The 26,079-nt window shown below is 36.9% G+C and overlaps 3 long non-coding RNA genes across 3 annotated transcripts; 2 read left to right on the plus strand and 1 right to left on the minus strand.

Annotated features, from left to right (window-relative positions):
• The first annotated feature begins 2,545 nt into the window (after window positions 1-2,545).
• On the plus strand, window positions 2,546-5,159 carry LOC110938743. The gene is made up of 3 exons (XR_002591645.2): window positions 2,546-2,609; window positions 3,554-3,643; window positions 5,102-5,159. It is a non-coding gene; the product is annotated as an uncharacterized LOC110938743 (long non-coding RNA).
• Window positions 5,160-8,056: 2,897 nt separating this feature from the next.
• Window positions 8,057-10,670, plus strand: LOC110938744. Its single transcript, XR_002591647.2, has 3 exons — window positions 8,057-8,120; window positions 9,065-9,154; window positions 10,613-10,670. It is a non-coding gene; the product is annotated as an uncharacterized LOC110938744 (long non-coding RNA).
• Window positions 10,671-21,570: 10,900 nt separating this feature from the next.
• On the minus strand, window positions 21,571-21,940 carry LOC118492489. The gene is made up of 3 exons (XR_004893999.1): window positions 21,862-21,940; window positions 21,685-21,777; window positions 21,571-21,608 (listed from the first exon to the last, which is right to left on the minus strand). It is a non-coding gene; the product is annotated as an uncharacterized LOC118492489 (long non-coding RNA).
• Between the last annotated feature and the right edge of the window lie 4,139 nt (window positions 21,941-26,079).

Consider the following 26,079-nt stretch of genomic DNA (forward strand, 5'->3'; position numbering starts at 1 on the left):
AGTCAGTAATTCTAGTCGGAGACGATACCTTTGGAATCAGAACGACTAACGTATGATTGAGTTGCTTCAGCAGATTACCAGTGTTGAAAAAGTCAAGAACAGCATTTGAAACATCACTCCCCACAATCTGCCAAGAACTTTTAAAAAACGCAGCCGTGTAGCCATCAGGACCAGGGGCTTTATCATTCCCAATCGAAAACATAGCTGATTTAACTTCCTCCAATGTAACCGGACGCGTCATATGATTAGCAGAATCAGAATCCAGCTTATTAGTGAAAATATCCGGAGATGGCTGTAAAGAAATCTGACCCGCACACCCCAAAAACTGCTCATAATGACTGACAAAAGCCGCAGCCACATTATCCCTCGGCGTGTTGTGTCTTCGGGCATTCTGATGATACGTGCCCTAAGAAGCCAGCGGTTCATGCTCATACGGCTAGTCAGAAGGGGAGTAGACAACCTGGTAACCATGGCAAATCACAAAGGAAAGCAGCCCCTAAAGTTGATGATGATGGATATACGGATGTTCCTCTTAAAAAGATGGCAAGAAAATCAGGTATCCCGATTTCTAAGCCCAAACCAAAGTTTGAGTATAGACCGATTAGTAACAAGCAGATTCAGGGTTTACACACAAACTCGGATAACGTTGGTAGTAGCAAGAAATCTGATAATTCGGGGGTCCTCGTGTCTCGTAATCGGTTTGATGTTCTAAGTGGTGAAGTTGGGGAATCTAGCGGTTCGGCTAGGAGAGTAGATGATGGAGCGGAATCTTCGGATGATGAAGAGGTGATAGAGGTGTACAATGAGACGAATGACTTCCTTAAAGTCGATCCAAGCAACGATATTCATAAAAAAGGGGCAAGCACTCCTTCTTCAGGGGGTCTTAATGATTAGTTTGGCTGTTTGGAATATTAGGGGGTTGAACCGCCCGCTAAAACAAAATGAGGTTCGTCAGGTGGTCAAAGATAACAAGTTAACTTTATGTGCGATTCTTGAGTCTCATGCGGGTTTGGATAATCTTCAGAAGGTTTGCAAAGCTGTTTTCCGTAGATGGGATTGGACTTCAAATGGGGGTTGTTGTAATAAAGGAGCTCGGATTATTCTGGGATGGGATCCCTTGGAGGTCGATGTTATGGTTCTGTCGATGTCAGCTCAAGTTTTACATATTCAGGTTTTTTGTAAGGCTAATAATCGTATGTTCTTCTGCTCCCTTATATATGCTGCGAATTATTATGTTGATCGGAGGGATCTTTGGCAGAGTTTACGTGTGCATAATGGTCTCGCTCATGATAAACCGTGGGTGATAATGGGAGATTTCAATTCAGCCTTGAATACTGAAGATAAGTCTTGTGGCTCTTCATCTGTTACATCTAGTATGCGTGAGTTTAAAGACTGTCTTGAAGAGATTGAAGTTTTCGATATAAACCGGACAGGATTACATTTCACTTGGAGTCAAAAGCCCAAAGAAGGTATTGGTTTGTTGAAAAAGATTGATAGAGTGTTGGGCAATGCTTCATTCGTTGGTGCCTACCCGGAATCGGTTGCCATTTTCAGGCCCTATGGTATCTCGGATCACTGTCCTTGTATCTTAAAGCTTTTCTCGGCTGGTAAATCTAAACCAAAACCTTTCAAGTTTGCAAACTTTCTGGTGCATAAGCCGGGTTTCTTGGATATTGTTAAATCTAAATGGGATGTGCACATTAATGGAGTTCATCAGTTTCGAGTTATGAAAAAACTCACACTTATGAAATCTTCGCTTCGTGTCCTCTTGTTTCAACAAGGTAATCTTCACGAAAAGGTAGCGAATCTGCGTGCCAATCTTGAGGGTCTTCAGCACGATATTGATATGGATCCCCTAAACGATGGTTTACGGGCCCAAGAAGCGGCTATCCAAAAGGAGTTTCAGGAGGCTTTGCTTGATGAGGAAAGATTCCTCAAGCAGAAATCTAAAGTGGAGTGGCTCCGTGCGGGTGATGCTAATACGGCTTATTTCCATTCGTCCCTAAAGTGTAAAAACCATTTTAAGCGTATTGATGTGATATCGGATTCGAATGGCAACTTCCATTCATATTCAACGTACAATGTCTCTTTCATAAAACCCTCCCCATTCAGCTTAGGAATAGCCATAGTGATTTCCTCCTTAAGATTCTTTTCAGCCGACATCTCCACAAGAGCTCTAGCGAAACTACTACGACCCCAGTTGTCCACACACATCGAGGTAGTATAAGAATCAAGGAGCTTAGGTGTAACACCCCAAAATTCGAATTATTAAATTCGTTAGCATGTTGCCATGTTTAATAAAATGAGATACAATAACTAAGTTAATAAACCTAGTTAAATGCCTATTAGATAAGCTAAATGATGAAACTTGTGGCATATATGATAGTAAGTTAAAACTTGAGGGACTTAGAGTGCCAAACTTGGAAGTTAATTTATTAAAACAAAAATCTAACACACACAAGGTGTGTGTGTGCGTGAGAATGATCAGGAACAAGGGGAAACCCTTGTTCTTCAACTACTTACAAGAACTCAAAAATTGAACCTGATTTTGAGAAGAAATCGAATGAATGAGGCTAGGTACAACTTAATCTAAGTGTATTGATCATAAGGTAAGTTCCAATTTATGATTTGATCATCTTGTATGAAGTGGGTTATTGATTAATCCACGAATTGGTATGAAATTAAGCGTGATTATGTGTTAGAATCGTTATATAAAACGTGTATTATGTATGATTCCAACTAATTTGATGATTTAAGAAGAAACCCACAATTTTGAATGAAGTAGCGACATGGGTGTTCTACCCATGTCCAATCCTTGTTTGATGTATTTGTTACTAGCTTGAATTGGGTTTTGTGATGTTAGTTTAGGGTGAATTGTAAGAATGGAATGTGATTTGAACACTCTTTTGGTGATTAGAATTTAGAAGTTAATGGCTATGCTTGAACTAGTTGTAAACTATGCATAGTAGATTGTACGCACACCAAGTGTTTGATAAAATGACTAGGTGAAGCTAGAAAGTGAAATTGTATGAAAATTGTGAGTTTGCATGTATAGAAAGCGGTTGTGATAAAAGTAGTAGTTTACTAACTTGAAAAATATGCTTTAGATGGAACTTGTATACGAATTCGGGTTGAAAGTATATGTTGGTCAAATTTATGCATTAGGAGCTTGTACCTTGTGCTTGAATGGTGTAATGCTCACCTTGTATTAGATGTGCTTGAATCAAGGTGATTAAGAGCGAAGGTGTATGATATGTGAAAGTATATGTAAGCGAATGTGTATGCGAGTATGATTATGTGATCATGTGGTTGTAAGTACTTTAGCATCATAAGTACGAAATGTACATAGTGTCGTATGGTAGGTGCTAAATTAATATGTGTTTTATGTGTTAACATGACGGATTGCATGAGTCTAGAAAGATGTGGTTTTGGATGTACGCTTTATGATTATTAGACTTGACCATGAAAGTCAAATGTGAGTTACGCTTTTGATATGATCATTATATGTGAAATCGTGTACACTAACAAGGATGTGATTGCGGTAACATGAAAGCATTAGGGATCATGTGGACGTGGACTCAAGCACGAAAGACTAACGGGTCAAGAGGGGACAAGGAAGCCAATGCGAAAATGGACGCTCAAGGTAAGTGATTCCGTAATCACTTATTAGTTATTTATGTAAAGTTATATGCAACTTAACTAGGTATGGTAATTGAGGTCGAATAGGAACAAATGGTATGATATTGATGAAGTATTAAACGGATCTCAGCTTTGATCCGAGCAAGGTATGCGTGATTAAGAATCGTAACTAGGTAGTAGGATTGGTTGCTTATGCAAGGTAGTGCTTGTTGTTAATAATGGGGCAAAGTTGACAAAAACGCCCTTAGTGGGGATTTCGGGTAAACGACCTTAAAAGTCATTTGGAAGTGAGCTATTCGATTAGAGTAATGTCTTTGTCTAGTATGAAAGTGAAGTATAGGGTTTTGTATGTTATAGACCTTTTAATGTATAAATACCCATAACGGGTCAAATAATTCATAAGTGAATAATAAGCCGATAGTGTAAGTTAAGAATTTCCTTAATCCGGATATGGGATTTTAAGTTCATATGATAGAATGTGAATTTACAAGCATGTAGGAAGAAACGGGAGGTCAAACGGGTAAACGGTTCAAAAGTTATGCGCGTTTTAGTGCGTACGGACGACGAAACGGAGCTGCAGAAAAATGCAAAATCTAGAGGGCGTCGCCGACGGGCATGGGGGCGTCGCCGACGGGCTCTAGAAAATCAGTTTTTGTGCTGACGGGTTAATTACCTGTCTACGGGTTTTTGGGCTACGGGTAAATGCAAGGCCCGTCGCCGACGGCCCTAGGGGCGTCGGTGACGGCCTTCCCAAGTCCCAAAAGCTGAAATCTTGTTATTTAAGTTAATTTATGTACCGTGGGCTTCGGTTTGATATCCGTGGACTACGGCGGACTTTCCAAACATGATTTTGAAGGTTCCTTGGATGTTTATGGGCTATAAAGCTAAGTCTAAGACACACGTTAATAATGTATGGTTATATAAGGGGTACGCGTGATCTAGTACGTGTTCGTTAAAGTATGTACATATGTAGATAAGCAAGTTTGTGTGTTTGTATGTATTTGTATACGTATGTAGAAGTTATGTAAGCGTGTATGTAGGCATACACGTATGTATGTTTATAACTACAAGTGTACGTATGTAGTAGGATATGTAGTTATGCTTAATGATATGTATGAGTGTATGTACGTATGTCTAGTTGTAGGAAGGATATGTAAGTATGTAGTTGTGTATGTAGGTATGTATAAGGGTATGTATGAGTGTATGTACGTATGTAGATGTATATGTATGTGGGTATGTAAGTACATATATGTGTATGATTTAGACACATTGAGGATTAACGTTATTAATGGTGTACCTTGAGAATGATAAGTAATGCAGGTACATTCATGAAGCCTCGCCAGGAAATAGATACGCAGATGAAATGCTTGAAGTTTGATAAAGAAGGAGATGTGAAGTGTATGCGAATGATCTTGTTTATACATTGTGTGCTAATGTTTTTGAATGTATGTGGTGAATGCAGGTTGTGCGGGTCACGGAGGATCATCAAGGAATAAAGATCGAAGACCGAGTCACTTAAGGGATTGTACGGGGTTGTCTAAGGATGTAAATTGTTGTACATAAGCTATGATTTATTCTATAATTGAGTCAGTTTGTCGTATTCGATATAAAAGAGTTATTATAAAAGTGAACTTTCAAGTGAGACGTAAGGTTTATAATGAAAGAATTTTTATGGCATGAACTTCCGCTGCGACTTTCGTTAATTACGTGTTAGGGTGTTACAAGTTGGTATCAGAGCCCTGGTTTGAGAGAATCAAGTACAAGAAAGTAAGTACTTGAACTCAAACTTGTGTGCTCTTATGATAAGGAACCCGTACAATCCAAGACTCGATCAAGGCCTAAAGGCAAAAGCAAATGTAAGTATGTATTAGCTTATGTAATTGAAGGAAATTAATAGTATGTTATGTGAAGGGTAAGCACAATTGTTTGGAAGGGATGATCCGCGGATGCGGTCTAGGACCGACATCAAGGCAAGTAAAAAGGCGAATTGACCCCAGGTACGTAAACCTAACGTGTGGGCATATGAAATGGTATAATTAAGCAAGTGAAAGAAAAATTTTAGCAAAATATGATAACGACATAATAAATAAGTTGAAAAGGTTACACGAGCCGAAACTAAATTCTTCGACATAAGGTGGCAATTGCACGAAGGCACGAAACTAGTACGTGGAATGTGTACCTGGCCAGTACACAAGAAACGTATGACGTTCGTGAGACCGTGATAATTATTACAGGTATGTCTGATAGAGTTTGGTAGCAGCTAGGCGTGTGGGTGAAATGGGTAGTAAGACTCTCGGGGGATTGAGAGTACCTTGTAGGAATGAAAGATGTGAATGCAATGCTTGAATCCGCGAGACGGATTCAAGGAATGAAAGATGTGAATGCAATGCTTGAATCCGCGAGACGGATTCAAGGAATGAAATATGCGAATGCAATGCTTGAATCCGCGAGACGGATTCAAGGAATGAAAGATAAGAATGATGCAAATCCCTTGCGGATTTGGTTATGATAGTGAATGCTATGATAAGCTATGCAAGTCGACAGGTTCAAGTTGAACAAGTCGAGTAAGGATAAGGTACCATCCGTTTAGAACGGGTGGTCGCGAATGCAATAACGAATGTATGAAGTTCAATCCGTTATACGGATAGAACGAAAGATTTATGTTGAAAGCAGTTAACCCGATGTGACCGGGTCGTAAGTGGTATGCTTGAATCTCATTATGAGAGTATATGACATTACCCCTTTAATTGGGTAATCGAATGTGTGAAGGAAATGAAAGTATATGAGCAAATGGAACTAAAATATTAGTATTGTAAGTGAAATAAGTATTATGACTAACTTTTAAAACGGGAAGGCAAGTGTTTGCAAGAAAACACTGGAACAATGAAGTGATGAGATCGTAAGCATATCTGAATTGAAAAGAAGTACAAACATGTACCTCGACACGTATGTATATATAAATAAAAAGAATGATATAATAAGAAATGGCCATGTATTGACCCGTTATAAATAGGTCTAACCCACTAATGTCTTAAGAAGGAATTGAGAAAGTATTGATATATAAATGAGGTGATGTGATAAACGGGTCATGCGGGTCAGATGGCGATTGCCATTTGGACTCATTAGTTAATGTTTTGATATGTTAAGTTTTGTACTCATAGGTGAGCTTGATGAATGGACACGTAATGTCACTAATCGGGAAGGAATGATCTTCGTAAGGTATGGATAACAAATCAATGGAATCTACTTCCGAGAGGTATGTATAAAAAGGGGTGTAACTTTAATAGGAGGTTAGTACTCGACTAGAGATGGGTGTGTCAGGATAGAATGTATATATATATATATACATATACACACACAAACCGTAATGCAAAATGTAGAGTGAATTTCAAAATGTTTGTAATGATCGAGTGGTGGTATTGAAATTGAATGCTAGTAACTGTGGAAATTCTGATAGAATATAAGAAACGACAAGTATCGATAAGAAATGCTAACCTTGATGCTCGGCTTGTTGGCCATGTTCATTTGAACAAGACATTGTAGAAAAGATATGCATGACATAAATAACAATAGTAACCATGGAAATAATGCTTAGTCTTTGTGATTTAAGTACGGATAAGTAAGTTTAAGAAGGGTGATTTTAGTTGTAATAATAAGTCCTTGAATGATTATAGTATGCGTATGGTAATATACCGACCCCTCCTATGAGCTTAAAGGTAATCAGAAGTAATGATAGTAATGGAATGTTTAGGATGGCTCATAGTGAACAAAATAAAAGATAGCATATGGTGTATGAGTAGTATGAAATAATCGATTTATTTCGATTAGTAAATATATGAATGTAATATGTTTAAATAGGAAGTTAGAAATAAGCCATAGACTAGGGTTTGTACGATTAATAATTGTATACAATTGAAATAAATCCAATGAATGAAACGCTAGTGATGGTATGCGCTAGGAGCTAGCATTATAAAGTAAAAGACACTAATAAGAGCTCTGGAGCAGAATCTGACATAAGTATTGTGGATGAACAACTAGAAAGGGGTAAGAGTAGAATTGGTTTGGTAAGAACGAGCAAGGTTTCGGGGACGAAACCTTCTTTAAGGGGGGTAGACTTGTAACACCCCAAAATTCGAATTATTAAATTCGTTAGCATGTTGCCATGTTTAATAAAATGAGATACAATAACTAAGTTAATAAACCTAGTTAAATGCCTATTAGATAAGCTAAATGATGAAACTTGTGGCATATATGATAGTAAGTTAAAACTTGAGGGACTTAGAGTGCCAAACTTGGAAGTTAATTTATTAAAACAAAAATCTAACACACACAAGGTGTGTGTGTGCGTGAGAATGATCAGGAACAAGGGGAAACCCTTGTTCTTCAACTACTTACAAGAACTCAAAAATTGAACCTGATTTTGAGAAGAAATCGAATGAATGAGGCTAGGTACAACTTAATCTAAGTGTATTGATCATAAGGTAAGTTCCAATTTATGATTTGATCATCTTGTATGAAGTGGGTTATTGATTAATCCACGAATTGGTATGAAATTAAGCGTGATTATGTGTTAGAATCGTTATATAAAACGTGTATTATGTATGATTCCAACTAATTTGATGATTTAAGAAGAAACCCACAATTTTGAATGAAGTAGCGACATGGGTGTTCTACCCATGTCCAATCCTTGTTTGATGTATTTGTTACTAGCTTGAATTGGGTTTTGTGATGTTAGTTTAGGGTGAATTGTAAGAATGGAATGTGATTTGAACACTCTTTTGGTGATTAGAATTTAGAAGTTAATGGCTATGCTTGAACTAGTTGTAAACTATGCATAGTAGATTGTACGCACACCAAGTGTTTGATAAAATGACTAGGTGAAGCTAGAAAGTGAAATTGTATGAAAATTGTGAGTTTGCATGTATAGAAAGCGGTTGTGATAAAAGTAGTAGTTTACTAACTTGAAAAATATGCTTTAGATGGAACTTGTATACGAATTCGGGTTGAAAGTATATGTTGGTCAAATTTATGCATTAGGAGCTTGTACCTTGTGCTTGAATGGTGTAATGCTCACCTTGTATTAGATGTGCTTGAATCAAGGTGATTAAGAGCGAAGGTGTATGATATGTGAAAGTATATGTAAGCGAATGTGTATGCGAGTATGATTATGTGATCATGTGGTTGTAAGTACTTTAGCATCATAAGTACGAAATGTACATAGTGTCGTATGGTAGGTGCTAAATTAATATGTGTTTTATGCGTTAACATGACGGATTGCATGAGTCTAGAAAGATGTGGTTTTGGATGTACGCTTTATGATTATTAGACTTGACCATGAAAGTCAAATGTGAGTTACGCTTTTGATATGATCATTATATGTGAAATCGTGTACACTAACAAGGATGTGATTGCGGTAACATGAAAGCATTAGGGATCATGTGGACGTGGACTCAAGCACGAAAGACTAACGGGTCAAGAGGGGACAAGGAAGCCAATGCGAAAATGGACGCTCAAGGTAAGTGATTCCGTAATCACTTATTAGTTATTTATGTAAAGTTATATGCAACTTAACTAGTTATGGTAATTGAGGTCGAATAGGAACAAATGGTATGATATTGATGAAGTATTAAACGGATCTCAGCTTTGATCCGAGCAAGGTATGCGTGATTAAGAATCGTAACTAGGTAGTAGGATTGGTTGCTTATGCAAGGTAGTGCTTGTTGTTAATAATGGGGCAAAGTTGACAAAAACGCCCTTAGTGGGGATTTCGGGTAAACGACCTTAAAAGTCATTTGGAAGTGAGCTATTCGATTAGAGTAATGTCTTTGTCTAGTATGAAAGTGAAGTATAGGGTTTTGTATGTTATAGACCTTTTAATGTATAAATACCCATAACGGGTCAAATAATTCATAAGTGAATAATAAGCCGATAGTGTAAGTTAAGAATTTCCTTAATCCGGATATGGGATTTTAAGTTCATATGATAGAATGTGAATTTACAAGCATGTAGGAAGAAACGGGAGGTCAAACGGGTAAACGGTTCAAAAGTTATGCGCGTTTTAGTGCGTACGGACGACGAAACGGAGCTGCAGAAAAATGCAAAATCTAGAGGGCGTCGCCGACGGGCATGGGGGCGTCGCCGACGGGCTCTAGAAAATCAGTTTTTGTGCTGACGGGTTAATTACCTGTCTACGGGTTTTTGGGCTACGGGTAAATGCAAGGCCCGTCGCCGACGGCCCTAGGGGCGTCGGTGACGGCCTTCCCAAGTCCCAAAAGCTGAAATCTTGTTATTTAAGTTAATTTATGTACCGTGGGCTTCGGTTTGATATCCGTGGACTACGGCGGACTTTCCAAACATGATTTTGAAGGTTCCTTGGATGTTTATGGGCTATAAAGCTAAGTCTAAGACACACGTTAATAATGTATGGTTATATAAGGGGTACGCGTGATCTAGTACGTGTTCGTTAAAGTATGTACATATGTAGATAAGCAAGTTTGTGTGTTTGTATGTATTTGTATACGTATGTAGAAGTTATGTAAGCATGTATGTAGGCATACACGTATGTATGTTTATAACTACAAGTGTACGTATGTAGTAGGATATGTAGTTATGCTTAATGATATGTATGAGTGTATGTACGTATGTCTAGTTGTAGGAAGGATATGTAAGTATGTAGTTGTGTATGTAGGTATGTATAAGGGTATGTATGAGTGTATGTACGTATGTAGATGTATATGTATGTGGGTATGTAAGTACATATATGTGTATGATTTAGACACATTGAGGATTAACGTTATTAATGGTGTACCTTGAGAATGATAAGTAATGCAGGTACATTCATGAAGCCTCGCCAGGAAATAGATACGCAGATGAAATGCTTGAAGTTTGATAAAGAAGGAGATGTGAAGTGTATGCGAATGATCTTGTTTATACATTGTGTGCTAATGTTTTTGAATGTATGTGGTGAATGCAGGTTGTGCGGGTCACGGAGGATCATCAAGGAATAAAGATCGAAGACCGAGTCACTTAAGGGATTGTACGGGGTTGTCTAAGGATGTAAATTGTTGTACATAAGCTATGATTTATTCTATAATTGAGTCAGTTTGTCGTATTCGATATAAAAGAGTTATTATAAAAGTGAACTTTCAAGTGAGACGTAAGGTTTATAATGAAAGAATTTTTATGGCATGAACTTCCGCTGCGACTTTCGTTAATTACGTGTTAGGGTGTTACATTAGGCTCTCCAATAGCAGTTGCAATCATACTAAGACCATCCTCCGTGTAGGCAGCTAAAGGAACTTCATGGATTTTAACCCATACCTGAACTTTAGTAACCTCCTTCTTTTCAAGCTTTGTAGACGGACTCCATTCCTGAAGAAAGAAAGGTTGTGACCTTATTATCCATGGACCCGAAGCCAGTACATCCTCCATACCTTTCTGATCAGCAAACTTAAAGAAGAAGAAGCCATTTGCATTCATCATTGACCTCTGCAGACCATACTTTTTCCAGTTATTTTTAGCAAAAAATTCCACTACAGGGTAAGCAATGCGGTCTCCCAAGAAATACCCGTACAAAGTATTCGCTAACTTATCCTGCACAACCCTAACCGATTCTACCGGTAAAACGACATCACAATCATCATGCTGCATGGAACTAGCTAGAGACCTGAAGTTAATCTTAGGAGGGTTCTGAATCTTCAAAGAGTCAGCATAAGAAATCGGCTTAACCTGATTAACATCTCCGGCTTCGCTGACATCAGCCCTAATCGGCTCAATATGGGATACATCAGGGGTTACATACTCGTTAACTACTGGCTGAGTTGCCTTCAACAGTTCATCTATTACATTAATCTTTTTCGGTTCAGATTGAGGGTTCGAAACAATACCCCTACGAGGAGCGAAAACATTCCCTGCGATGTTCACTACACGGCTAGCTAATCCTTGATACGGTAATGGCGGCTTGAATCTACCATCTTGCGCATTGCCATCAGGTTTCTTTCAATCATCCATAACAATTAGAAACAACTCTCTCAATTACCAAAACAACAGAAAACCATGCAAAGAACACGTCGGCCGAAAAACAAGAAACTCAAAAACCCTAATCCTTTAAACCCTAAAAAACGAACCTCAACCCTTAATCGATTAACCCAGAGTTATCAATCTAGCTAAATTAGTCACAGCTAACCGCAATCAATAACAACCAGGGTAATAAATCAGAGAATCGAATAAGTTTCTAGGGCAGCGATTTGAATGAAAGAAGAAAAAACCCTAGTTTTGGATCGATCACAAATGCTAACAGATTCGTTATACTGTTTTGAAAACAAAACAATAATCACAGACTGTTATACATAAGATTACGAAGAAAAACTGAAGGATTCATGGAGAAGAACAAGAAATCGCCTAAAGGAGAGAGAGAGGGTTGATGAGTATATAATTTAAGAAAACTCTTATAGAAAATTATCTATAATTCTTCCTTGGCAAAAATAATTATATTTTCATATAAATCTCAAAAATAACATTTTCAAGATTATCTTACAAAATATTTATAAATTCATTTTTCACCCCAAAAATAATATGTTCTAACTTTAAGTAAGAAAATTTATATATTTCCTCCAAAAATATTATATTTTCTAATTGTTCAAGAAACATATATATTTTTCTTACTCAAAAATAATATATTTTCTTCTTGTCAAAATATGATATATTTTTGTAATAATTGTAAAAATCATATTTTTGCTCTCTTGGTGTCCAAAATACCGTTTACCAAAATATACTCATGAATTTAATTCTGGAATATTTTTGTAAGTTATATTCCTTGTTCGGTTTCTTCCAATTTTTGGGTATAAATTATACATTCGTTTCTTGGAATTTTGGTAATATTTTGTATTGTAATTTTTGGTATTTTGGTGAGTTATATTATTTCAAGTCCTAAAATAATATAACTAATACACATAATATACAAGTAATCACACACATTGTGACATCTAAATATATATTTCCTAAATATATACTTAGTCACTTTTATTTATCATAAACCAAGCTCCAATATTTCTAATTTTTGTAACAAAAATTATGGCAATTTTTATATGAAAAGCCATGGTTAAAATTTTCTTATAAACACTTGTTTAAAAAGATTTTTCTAATTGTTTAATTCTAGAAAGATTTTGCCATAGTTTCCCCTTAAAAATGGAGGTTTCCATGCTTTCAAAGCATATTATTTTCTTTTAAAATCATCATCAATCATAAACAAATCACTCAACACTTACCATGTGCCAAAATCATGCAATTTTTACTACATCATGAACTTGAAATTTTTGTAAAAACTTGTAGTAACTTACTATGTTATTTAGTAGGTATAGTTACTCTTTAAAACATGGTTATTAGTTTGTAAATCACATTCTTGAAAGATTTAGTCATTTACAACTTGTAAGATGATTTTTCCAAAAATAATTCTTCTTGTATTTTTCTTGTTAACAATATGTTTCTAGCTTTGATTTAACACTTAAAACATGTTTACTTCCTTTAAAAACCATGATCATATTAATCTTGAAATAAACTTTGGTTTCTTGAGAATATTATTTTTGAAATCATCCGTTTTCAAGACTTATGACACGTATCAACAATCATTATACATAAAAAACAAGCTTATATTCAAGTTCATGCTCCACATAAAGGATGATCATTATGATTTTCTCAAGATTCATCCTTATACTTGCTGGATCATGTGTTTAATCATCATCTAGCAAGCATCATATGGTGATCTACACCATAAACACAAGAAATCAACAAACAAGTTTATTACATGCTCTAAAAACAACTTGTTCTTCATGTTTTTAAGCTTGATACTTATGTTCATGCTTATGTTTCTTTTAGATCCTTATGATTAACAAGTTACCTTACACTTTAACCACTAAATTCAAGTGTAAAACAAGATCAAGAGTGCTTACTACTAGCATAAGGGCTAGGGAAGATCAAAATGCAAGATGATGGAGAAAAGAAGTGGTTAATAGCTCTTCAAGAAGGTCCTTCAAGTCTCCTTGCTTCCAACCTTCCTAAGTATGCTTGAATCACCTTAGAGACACCTTATAGATTATATGGAAATGGACTTGAAACGAGGGTGTAGAGATAGGGGTGTTGGCCGTGAGCTCTTGAAGGAGAAGGGAGGAGTTTTGTGGTGTTGAAGTGTTAGAATGATTAGGAGCTTTAGTCTTAAGGTTTATAAGAAAGATCCTCCAACATGTTATGAACCTCAACTTAATGTGTTCCATATCCACACAACAAATCTAATAAAATAACAAAAGAAATCACCTTTGTGGGACCATGTTGGAACCGACCTAAGGTGGGGGGGGGGTATTAGTTGTGTTTTAATTCTTAGTTATGCAAGTTAGTTAGATTTCAAGGGACTTAGTTAGTGTTCATGTGTTATGGTGTTTATAAGATGTGTTATGATGTTCGGTGACCATAACTAGCTTTGTAATGCTAAAACAATGCTTCTAGCAAAAATTTGGTGTTTTGGGTAGTGTCCGGTTGTTCGGTTGGTTACCGGTTCGTTATGGTGCTAAATTGCGCAGTTTGGTGTGCTTTATGTTACCGTTTATGGCAGTTTTGATTCCCAGCACTTAGGAATGTATTCTTGTCACACCCTGACCGCGTTAAAACAACAAACTGCGGCAGAAACATCGGGGAGTGTCGTAACAGAATCATTGTTTCACAACACATGGATTGAAGTTTCGTTTTATTGAATTAACTTTATTACATTGTATTGAAATTATAAGCAAAACATGAACAAATTGTCTTTCATTGTTATTGAGTCACTAAGGCCTCATCCATTCCTATGTGAGCATGCATCTTAAACATCATCAAACAACGGTACCTGAAACATATGTGAAAATACGTCAGCATAAAAATGCCGGCGAGTACATAGGTTTTGTGAGTATGTCAGATTCAAGCCTTTGGGTTCATATTGTAATACCTCATCCAACTGCGAGAGTTGTCGAGTGTGTACCTTGAAAACAAGAGAGTTTGATATTGCAGTATGTTTCTATCAACTTTTACAAGTTGATATATGTATAAACCAAAACCATTGTAGCCATGAATCTTAATTGAAAACATTTGTCTTTATAAACCAAGTAGTAAATCGTCGTTGAAAGTAAACATTGTATGGTTTATATCTTTATGCAAACCTTGTAGTGTAACTTCGTTTTGAAAACATTCGTCCAAGTGATCTAGATAACGCAACGACATGTAATGTGTTAAAAGCACTTATATATAGGAAGTACCAGTGGCGTATCCACCATGCTTTCTTCACATAACCCCGCCCGTTACCTAATCACTTACCAACCCAATCGTTCAATAGTTCAAATAGTTCACATAGATCAAATAGTTCCAATGGTTCAAATAGTTCAACTAGTTCACATAGTTTAGATAGTTCCAGTGGTTCAAATAGTTCGACTAGTTCACATAGTTTAATAGTTCCAGTGGTTCAAGTAGTTCAACTAGTTCACATAGTTCAATAGTTCCAGTGGTTCGTGTTTAAATTGTGAAAACTAACTTTTGGTCGTTTTATTGAATACATTCAAACCTGTGTTAATCGTCCTAATCGTTTAACTCGTATTAACAAACCACCAAAGGGTAACTTAACAATCATCAGGTTCTGTCGTTACCCACATTACCCCCATAACCATGGTGAAAGTCCGATAACGGGATTTGTCAGATCCTATGGTACCATAACGTACTACTAGTCGGCTTAAAATAGTTAATGAATGTCATTCAATTGTCTTTCGACCAATGCCCCAACAAGTTTGTTCATATAATTGAAATCGTTGTGTTCAATATAAACCATAGCATTCATTTTAGAAAACTCGAAATCGTTTAGTACATATGAATCACCCCAAAACAATTGAAAGTGGTAAAAGAGGGGAACTATGTACTCACATGCAAAGATATCCTCGACTAATTGAACTTAACAAAGCTCGGGCAAACCAAGGAAATCAAATAGCACCTAGTAATCGGATCACTATGTTAATAAATCGACACCTAAATCGGAAGATCGGGTAGAATGAGGTTTCGTAAACCAAATGACTATTGGAACTCATGTGATATGGTTTAACAAAGCCTACATTCTAAATCGGAACCTATCCTAAGTGCTTACGACCCGTTACGACCCATTAAGGTAGCTTAAGCTACTTTAACGCGTCGTTCGCGTGAAAGCGCGTTCGAGGCGCCTAACTAGCCCTATGACAAGTATTATATGCCCTAACATGTTCAAATATGTTGCATAATCAGTTTAAGTGACAAAAATTAAGTTACATATGCTTAAAATCAAATTATGCACAAAAAGGGCATTTTGGTCATTTACCTAAGGCATATAAACTACCTATCATACAACTAATTAAACTAAGTGACCATAAGGTATAACCTCGGAAGGTTATTCCCTATATAACTATGGTCACAAAATACGCTTGGTCGGATCCTAACGATCGACCAAACGGGTCGGGTTCGAAAGTCTAAGCGGTTGTCAAGACCGCTTGACTTACAACCCTAAATAAGCAATAGACCAAAAGTGACGAGGTATTTTGACCGAAACAGGTTTGATATCAAAACAAAGTGTTTTGATACCCTAAAATAGCTTCGTTGCAAAATACGCATTTTGACCAAAACTTTGACTCGTCACTTCGACTAATCGAAGTGGTAATCAGTAGGTATAGTCACAAGGAACTATAACCATCGTGATTACGCTAACGTTGCAAAAGTTCGAACGAACTTTGTGTTGAGCAATTCATGGTCAAAGCAGAAAGTCAAACACTGTTTGACTTTCATGCCTGAAAAGCATAAACAAGCATTAAGAAGCTTACAAAAGGTCCAAGCTAGGAAGAATTGAACTAAATTACTCAGGTATGAAGCCTTCAACAATGTGAGAGCTCCAACTTAGAGTAAATCAGATCAAATGTGCAAAGAATAATGAGAAAACCCAAGCTATTTATAGGAAGTCTTGAGTTTCTAGGATCATTACATGTGTTTTTGCAAAGATCAAAGCATGATCTTGGCCATTCACATGTGGCCCCGCGAGGAAAGTTTCAGGTTTTGGCAGTTTTAGTCCCTACATGCTCAAAACATTGATTTTGATGCATTTAAGCCCCGTTAACCCCATTTCAAGGATCTACAATGATGTTAAAGCAAAAGGAACATGAAATATGCTTGAAAACATCTCGGATGTCGGTTCGTTTGGTCGTACGGTCACGTTATTCGGTTAATTACGACGAAAACTCAAACGGACGTGAAAACGATCCAAATTGCGCGACGAATGGTATTTTTGCATTCTAATCACTAAAACAAAATATTTTAATGATTACAAAAATTTTTGGATGTCCGGATATGTTCAGAACGTAAGATATGCGCGTAAATGCAAACTTATGCACTTTTGACGCTTTTAGTCCCTGTTGATCAAATAAGCGTATTTTCGCATAAGGAATCCCTCAAAGCCTATTTCTAAGCTATGTAAAGGATATTTAGGGTATGTTTAGCTTATGATCAAGTTCCGGAATGTTCGTTACTAAACGGATCGGCATACTTTTGTAGTTTGTAGCAAATAGTCCCTCCGATTGAAAAAACTTGTTTTCGACACGCCAAACCCTCCAAAACTTATTTCTAAGTTATGTAAAGGTTATTTAAGGTATGTTAAATCTATGTCACTATTCCGTAGTGTTTGTCACATTAAACTGATTACGTTTACGCATCAGTTTGCGTATAACTTTGGAGAAAGCGATTTAAAGCTTGAAATCGAACAGGAATTGACATGTGCAAATGTCACATGTATTTATACAAATCCCATGAATGAAACACAAGATTTCATTGGTTTTGTATTTATATGATGGTCGTAGAGGCACATATGTCACAATTCTGGACCCTTAAACCACTTTTCTGTATTATATTTAGTTGTTAAAATGCTGAAAATTGCTGAAAATTGCTGAATTTGGTTATTTTCTGCAGAATTCTGCAATTTTAGTGTGTTTCTGGCACTTTCCGGCAACTAAATTATCACTAGGAAGGCAGTTTTGTAATCCCTACTTTCCTACGCACTATTCTAGTGTAACACTTGGTTCCGGGGCTCATTCTGTGTCTTAACATCATGTCTGTCTAAGTACTGAACTCCCGTCAGCACTTCTAATTTGTCTGATAACTGTGCTTACTTTGTTTCGTGCACTAATTGTTCCATATTGTGTTGCATGTAATAATGGTGAAAAATCCTGCAACATGAAATGCCTTTGTATATATATGACAGTAATCAGAAAATCATACGTCTTGTTAATTCAATGATGAACAGTCATTAAAGCACATATTACTGTTTATTATTGTACGGAATTCATGGAAAAGTGCCAGTTGTCACACAAAATGTCTTCTATAAACCAATGTCTTGTATAAAACAATGTCTTGTATAAACCAGTGTCTTGTATAAAACAATGTCTTGTATAAACCAATGTCTTGTATGGTAAACAAAAGGTCTTTCTTTAAACCACGTGAAATAATGTCTTGTATAACCAAAATGTCTTATATAAAACAATGTTTTTGAATGAACAAAGGTCTTGTTTAATCAAAAGTTTTGTCTTAATAAACCATTGCTCACTACTAGAAAAAAAACCTTTAATGACGCGCAATGTGTGTCATTAAAGGGTAGACATGACACACAAAAGAGTGTCAAGGAAGCCCCTGTCATTAATTGAAGATGACATGCTTTTGTGTGTCATCCTTTTATGACACACCTTAATGACACACCTTTACGACGCACTTTAATGACACGCCTTTATGACACACCTTAATGACACACACTCATGATACGCATTTATGATACACTTTAATGACATGCCTTTATGACATGCATTGCGTGTCATGGTTTTAAATTTTTATTTTTTTATTTTATTGGTAGAATTTCTAATTTTCCTAATAGAACAAAAACAATATATAAATCCATATCATAACAAAATACACATATACCAAAACAATTCATTTCATAGTCATACGTCAAAGATAATGCACATATCTTAAGTTAACAAAAAATATTGTTTGGCGTTCATACTTCGACATCTAAAATAGTCACTTAAAAACAAACGCTGCCCCATAACTCAAACACCCTTCACGTATCCCATCAATATCCTCATCCGTGTATACCGCTTTGCCTCTACCAACCTGAGAACAAAATTAAAGAACTTAAATACATGCACTTTTATATAAAAAACAATTTATGACATAAACAAAATTAGAAAACCTAAATACATGCACTTTGATATGATAAACAAAGATGATATCCACACTATTATATTCTCATTCCATCATGTTACTTAGTTATCTTTTTTACCTCGTTTCTTTTATATACAAATCAAACACACATGTCTCATTAAAATCCCCAATATTATAAACTAAATTCAGTGATCTAATAAAAGTTTTGTAGCAAGTAAGCTAACAAACTAATAATACTCCAAAAGTAATCAATTAAAAAATAGTACTTACATTGTCATTGGCAAGTATTTCAATTCCTTCTTCGATGACCTCTTTCATGTACTTCAATACGTAGTAGCCACATTCAGTACATCCCGTCTGATATGGACACTACAAAATTAAAAATTCTGATTCAGTCGATGGAGTGAAAGATACAATTTCAACACATGGATACAACTAAAAATATTGATATGTTTCTATGAATAAGAGTTAAGTGCTCACCTTAGCGTTAACCCAATTGACTTTAACCCTAGTCTTGGTTCCACCTTGTACAGCATACAAGGCCATTGCCCTACAAAAAAGAATTAAGAAATATATCATAATAGTATAATATAATTTTTCAATAATTTAGATTGTACAGCATACAAGGCCATTGCCCTAAAATAATTTATATTACTTACGCATCGATAATTTGCCTCAACACTGGATTTATTATGCTATTTCTTAAAGAATCAAGATAATAGCAAGTATTTGTCTTCATGTCTAAAACTGCCAACACCCAATGTCTTCTACAAAAACCATCAAGCAAATTAAGTCAAATAATAACAAGATGATAGTTTTTTATTCGTGAATAGTTATTTAAATGTAAAATCATACCCAGGATTGTAGGGCACTAGGATGATGTCATTGTCCTTTCTTGTAGATAACCGATCTGCAACCATTCTACTTGCATCATCAATATGTTTGGGTTTTGATTTACGTTCACTTGGTGACATTGCACTCGGGCTCACAAAACAAATACCGTGATCATGTTTTGGCCCATTCTTTATTTGCTCATACAATAACCTGTTAACATACAAAAACTAAATTGATTAAATAAATTGTGTTTTACTAACAATTATTGAAATTAAATTGAAGTACTTACATCAGATAAGTCGTAATGACAGAACCGGTCAGCTCATCCAATGTAAAAACTGCTTCAAAATCCTTCCGGTTTAAATATGTGAAACTCTCGTACCCAAATAGATCGTCCACACATTGCAATCTTATAGAATCAGCCTTAAAAACTTGTGCATCAACCACACTTGCAGTCATGGTCAAAACAGCATTGTTTTCAACTCTTATCCTTGGCCTCCTTTGTGCTCTCGTCATCCTCCTTTTTCCTTCATTCACTTCTACATCCTCTTTTTCCTTTTGCAGTTCAAGTTCTCTTTTCCCCTTTTTTTCTTTCTCACTTACTACTTCTTTTCCTGTGACCTTTTCCACTTGTACAATCTTTTGTTCAAACTCTCTTTCATTCTCTTCATCAGTTCCTTTTGGTTGTTTTATTTGTTTCTTACATTCTAAATCTTTCACAGGTTTTGTCTTTGGTTTCGCCACCATTTTTTCCTACAAAAAATATAAATTCTTTAAATTAGACCTCATGTCTATATGCATTAAAAAATGAAAATAATATTACCAAGTCAGAGCATCGAATGACTAGATGTCTTGGCCAACTGAGTACGTGCCCAACTGCATCTCCGACCTCTATAATGAACTCCTCTTTGATTGGAAATGGTAGTAACGCTTCTCTATGTAAACATATTTCCAACACAACTTGAAGGAGCCCTTCTTCATTTGTATCCATTAGTATAGTTCCTTTGGCGACTATATTTGATGCATTGTCAACTGCAAGAAAACACGACATATCCTACAAATATATATAGAATGTTACTTCTTGTTGCAAACACTTGCAATGAATTCCTATAAAATATATTTAAATTATTTTTAAAAAGAAACACTATGGCCCAAGACTTACAAGTGGTTCTTCATCTGGAATGTCTTCAAAATCTTCATTTCCCCATTGGCAACTTCCAGCTTCTGACACATTATTCACACCTCTTTTCAGTTTCTCCAATTCATCTTCAACTTTGTTGAGCCGTTTATCATACTTCTTCTTCTCAGTGTCCATGTAATGTTTAACAGTGTTGGGTAAGTAAAAGTATTGATGTTGTGTTACAAATTTACCCATCCCGCGTACATGGCCACGTTGTTCATCAGTACCCAAGGCCTGCGTAAGCACATCATGTGCTCCACATATGACCTCTCCAGAATCTGATTCTTGTAGCTTATCCTGCAAATGTAAGTCAGTAGTAAGTGAAATGTAGTAAACAGCAGTAATTCTATTGAACTCAGTTGTCACTTATTATAATTATGTTTCCGTATAACTACTTAATGATAGAGCTGCAGTGATTTATGCACCCCCTATGAGCCCTATCACTGTCATCACAAGCCAACTACTGCTACAAATCAGTGGGGAATTTGGACTAAGTTCCACGAACAAACCAACTACTACTTCAAATCAGCCTACTAAACTGACCAAACCAGCCGATTATATTCATCACTATAACATCATAATGTAAGATCAAAGGAAGACTTACAATTCTATCAACTACCACTTGGACATCTAAGTCGAAACCTCCTGTTTTTAGTTCTCTTGCTCTTTTCCACAACATTGCACTGTCAATCTCCTCTTCCTCCAGGCCAGTTTCTTGCATCTAAATGTAAAAGAATAACAAAACTGATATAACATAAACAAATACAAGTGAACTATTGGGTTAATTAAATTCATACAATCTCAGCAGTGAGTCTGGCATATCCCTTTCTACTCAAATGATGATTGTATTTATGATGTGCACGGGCTTTCTTTGCTTTCTTACTTGTCTCCTGCATTAGAAACATTAAAATGTTTATATAACGTTAGATAAGAAATGGGCTACTGAACAATACAAACCAAAAGTTTAAACAAACCTCCCATTGTTTTGAAGTTCTTTGTGCAACAAATAGCTTCCAGTCTTCTTTTTTCAAGAAAGGGTACTTAGGAGGAGGATTAAGCAAATTCTTCTTCTCCTCAGGGTCATCTTTTTGTGTCATAATGTAATCCCTGTATAGAGTATGTTTGAAGTTTCTCCACTTTGTCCCAATTGATTGTATAGTTTGCTTCCGGCTCTTTGGGCTTACCACAAAATGTGCCTGACAATATGAAACAAACAAAATATTAAACAACCAGTTAAAAATAGGGTTGCACATATTCGGTAACCCTCCTATTAGTGCATCGGGCGCATCACGCATATCATGCGCGCATTTTAAAACAAAGTTGCTGAAATAAGTAGAAGTTACTATCAATAGTTACTTTAAATAAACATGATTAGGTTGCTGAAATAAGTAGAAGTTACTAAATGGCGCACTTTAGATGTTACCATGACATATTGCCATAATTCTTCCTTTGTTTCCTTACCAACGTTCCTCCAAGTGGTATATGTTATGGGAATCATAGTTCTTGCTACCAATCCCTCGAATGTAGATAGTTCTACCGATTCCTTTCCAATTGGGACACCTTTTTTATTGTACGTAATTATAACTTTCCCTTTACTAGCTTTTTTTTTTTTTGGGTAAAGGGTTACCCCGGTGATTCTATATATTCACAAACAATAAAACCAAGTAGTGTAGAGAGTCCACACTAGTTCAATCATGGGACATGCCCCATGAAAGCAAAAACAATGGAAAACAGCCAAAACGACAAAAACCAAACAAATATAGAACCACTAGACTAATATCTAGAATAAAGCTATATAAACAAGCAACTAATCAGCCACCATCATCGTCCACGTTTCCCTTATGAATTTCCCAATCCTCCAACAATCTTCGCACTCTGGCAGTAGTCTTGAGCTTGGCTCCCATCAGCTTGTATCTAACCGTTGATAATATAATTTCACCGATTTTCTCCGGAGGCCTCAACTGATTTTTGAAAAGTCTAGCATTTCTTTCTTGCCAGACGAAATATAAGGCAGCAGCCACCATAATTTTCGCAACAAAAAACCCAGCCGCTTTAGACCGAGCTCGAGCCAGCAACCAATCAACAATATCAGCCCATATCGGTCTGACCGTAGCCATACCCGCCTTGTTTCGAATAATCAGCCACACTTGAGACGAGAACTCGCATTCAAAGAATAAATGTGCATGAGAGTCAAAATTTTTGTAACATAACAGGCAGCACATCATATTCATATTCTTCCTCCGCGACAACTCCCAATTTAAGATTTTATCTTGTGTCAAGAGTTTACCTTTCATTACCAACCACATCATAAACGCATGCCTGGGAATACATTGCGAGAACCAAACAATGTTGCACCAATTAACTTCTGGATCTTTGTGCCGAATTGAATGCCAAACACCCGAAGAAGAAAACTCAGATTTATCGGTGCCATCTCTCCATAGCAATCTATCAGGTTTTGACGGATCCAAATGAAGCTGATCCAATTGGATAAGAACCGAAAATAAATCTCTCCATGCCATAGGCCAAGACCAAGAACCATTCGAATAAATGTTAGCCACAGTATCGTCCATCATGAAATCAGCATCCGAAATGTTTCTCAGCGAAATAAAGTTACCGAGCGGACCTATATCACACCAATAGTCGAACCAAGCAGAAGTTTTAATACCATTTCCCACCTCCGACCATATATGATTTCTGATGAGCGGCCTCAGCTGAGCCAATTTTCTCCAAGACCAACAGCAATTTGAAGGGGTTTTACACACCCAGAAACTCTTGCCTTTAAGACGGTAGCTATACACCCATTCAACCCATAGAGACTCCCGTTTCGAAACAATGCTCCAAATGTGATTAGACATAAGAGCCTTATTCATATCCCCAATGCGTCTAATGCCCAAACCTCCTTCATATTTTGGCGTGCAAACAGCCTTCCAAGAAACCTTAGCTTTGCCTTTAGAAAACGAGCTCTCTTGGGACCATAAGAAGTTACGCATACAAGCTTCAAGCTCATTAATGATCCTAGCCGGTAACATAAACACAGAAGACCAATAGATGTGCATGGAAGATAGAACCGAAACAATAAGCTGAAGCCGACCCGCAAAAGAGAGTAACTTGTTCCTCCAATGTGTTATACGTTTCTCTAATCTTTCCACAAGCACTCGACAATCATTATAACCAAGCCTAGAAGAGATCAAGGGGACCCCTAAATATCTGACCGGCAGTTTCCCTTTACTAGCTTTTGACTTTATTGTCGGACCTCTTTGTGATTTTGGGTAAAGGGTTACCCCGGTAAATTTTATAAATCACCAAACCAAATAATACAGGGTGTGCCATGAAATTGACACACACTACTAGTCAAGACAAACCAAGACTAGAAACAACCAAGAAACACAACCAACGACCAAAAACAAACAACCAGACCACAACAAACGGCCAACACAACACAAAGAACAACTAAACAAAAAAATCAGCTAGCCCGGATCATTTGTCTCATCATTTGACCCAATCTTCCATGTCCGAAGGATACTCTCAATACTCGACTGTCTTCGGAACTTGAACCCCATTAACCGTAAACGCACAGCTTCCTTAATCTTCTGAATCACCACTTTCTGATCAGCAAAGGCATTGGAAAACAAGCAATTGTTTCTCTCTTGCCAGACGAAGTATGTCGAGGCCGCAATAACCAGCTTGCATATAATATGATCCGTCCTCTTTGAACTTGCATTACATTCCATCCACGTCATAATGGATTGCCAAGAGCTATCAACATTACCCATTTGAACCATAGTCTTAACTTCATTCCACACCTTAGAGGCAAACGAGCACTGGAAGAACAAATGATCTCTAGAGTCCCGATTAGTTCTACACAATGGGCAACACATGAGGTTTAGATTTGTTGCACTTCCCGCCTCCCATACAGCAAGCCTGTCTTGGGTTTTAAGTTTATTCTTTACGACTAACCATAAGTGAAAGGAGTGACGAGGGATACACTGAGAAAACCATATCCCATCAACCCAGAATACGTGATCGTGTCTACTCCGAACAGCATGCCACACTTCAGATGAGGAAAACGAACACATGTTCCCATCCAAGTCTTTCCAAACCGTACGGTCCACCATACCTTGCGTCAATTGAGGAGCATTCAACCCAATTAAAACCGGGTATATGTCATACCAGGCTTGCGGCCAGCTCCAATTTCCGTTTTCATCAACTAACTCCAAAACAGAAGAGGAGATGTTGAAGCCCGCATTAGTTATTCTCCGGGGCGATATGAAAGCGCTTAGCGGACTAATATGACACCAATTATCCCACCATATATTAGTTTGAGCCCCACTTCTAACCACCTTCCATATAAACGGTCTGACAACACTACGAAGAGACAAGATTTTCCTCCATCCCCAGCTCGTGTTACCTTTGCTATTAATATCCCAAAAACTCCTACCCTTCAATTTGTGTGTATGAATCCATTGAACCCAAAGCGACTTCCTATTAACCAGAATGCTCCAGATATGATTAGTCATAAGAGCCTTATTGACATCCGAAATACACTTTATGCCTAACCCACCCTCACTCTTCGGCAAGCAAACATCAGCCCAAGGAACTTTAGCCTTCACTCTACTCAGATTGTTACCATTCCATAAGAACCGACGCATACGCTTCTCGAGATCTTTGATAACCCTAGACGGAATAACAAAAACAGACGCCCAATAGATATGCATGGCTGATAAAACGGAGTTGATGAGTTGTAACCTGCCTGCGAACGAAAGAGACTTATTCAACCAGCTATCAATTCTCTTCTCCATCCGATCAAGAAGAGGTTTGCAATCTTTATAGGCTAACTTGGTTGAGATTAACGGGACCCCCAGATACCTGACCGGCAACGACCCTTCCTGAAAAGGCATGATCCGAAGAATATCTTGTTTAACAGTATTCGGCACATTACAGAAATAAGCCGTGCTTTTTGATGGACTCGGAACTAAACCAGAAAGATTCGTAAATTTCACAATGGCATCACGAACCCTTTTCACCGAAATAACATCCCCATGCACAAAAACGAATAAGTCATCAGCAAAAGAAACGTTAATAATCCTCTGCTTAACACATTTAGCATGAAATTTGAACATGGAGCTAGGATGAGCCGCTTGTTGTAGAAGCAATGAAAGAACCTCCATAATCAGCGTGAATAGATATGGCGA

The sequence above is a fragment of the Helianthus annuus genome, chromosome 5 (genome assembly GCF_002127325.2).
Source record: "Helianthus annuus cultivar XRQ/B chromosome 5, HanXRQr2.0-SUNRISE, whole genome shotgun sequence".
Classification (NCBI taxonomy): Eukaryota; Viridiplantae; Streptophyta; class Magnoliopsida; order Asterales; family Asteraceae; genus Helianthus; species Helianthus annuus.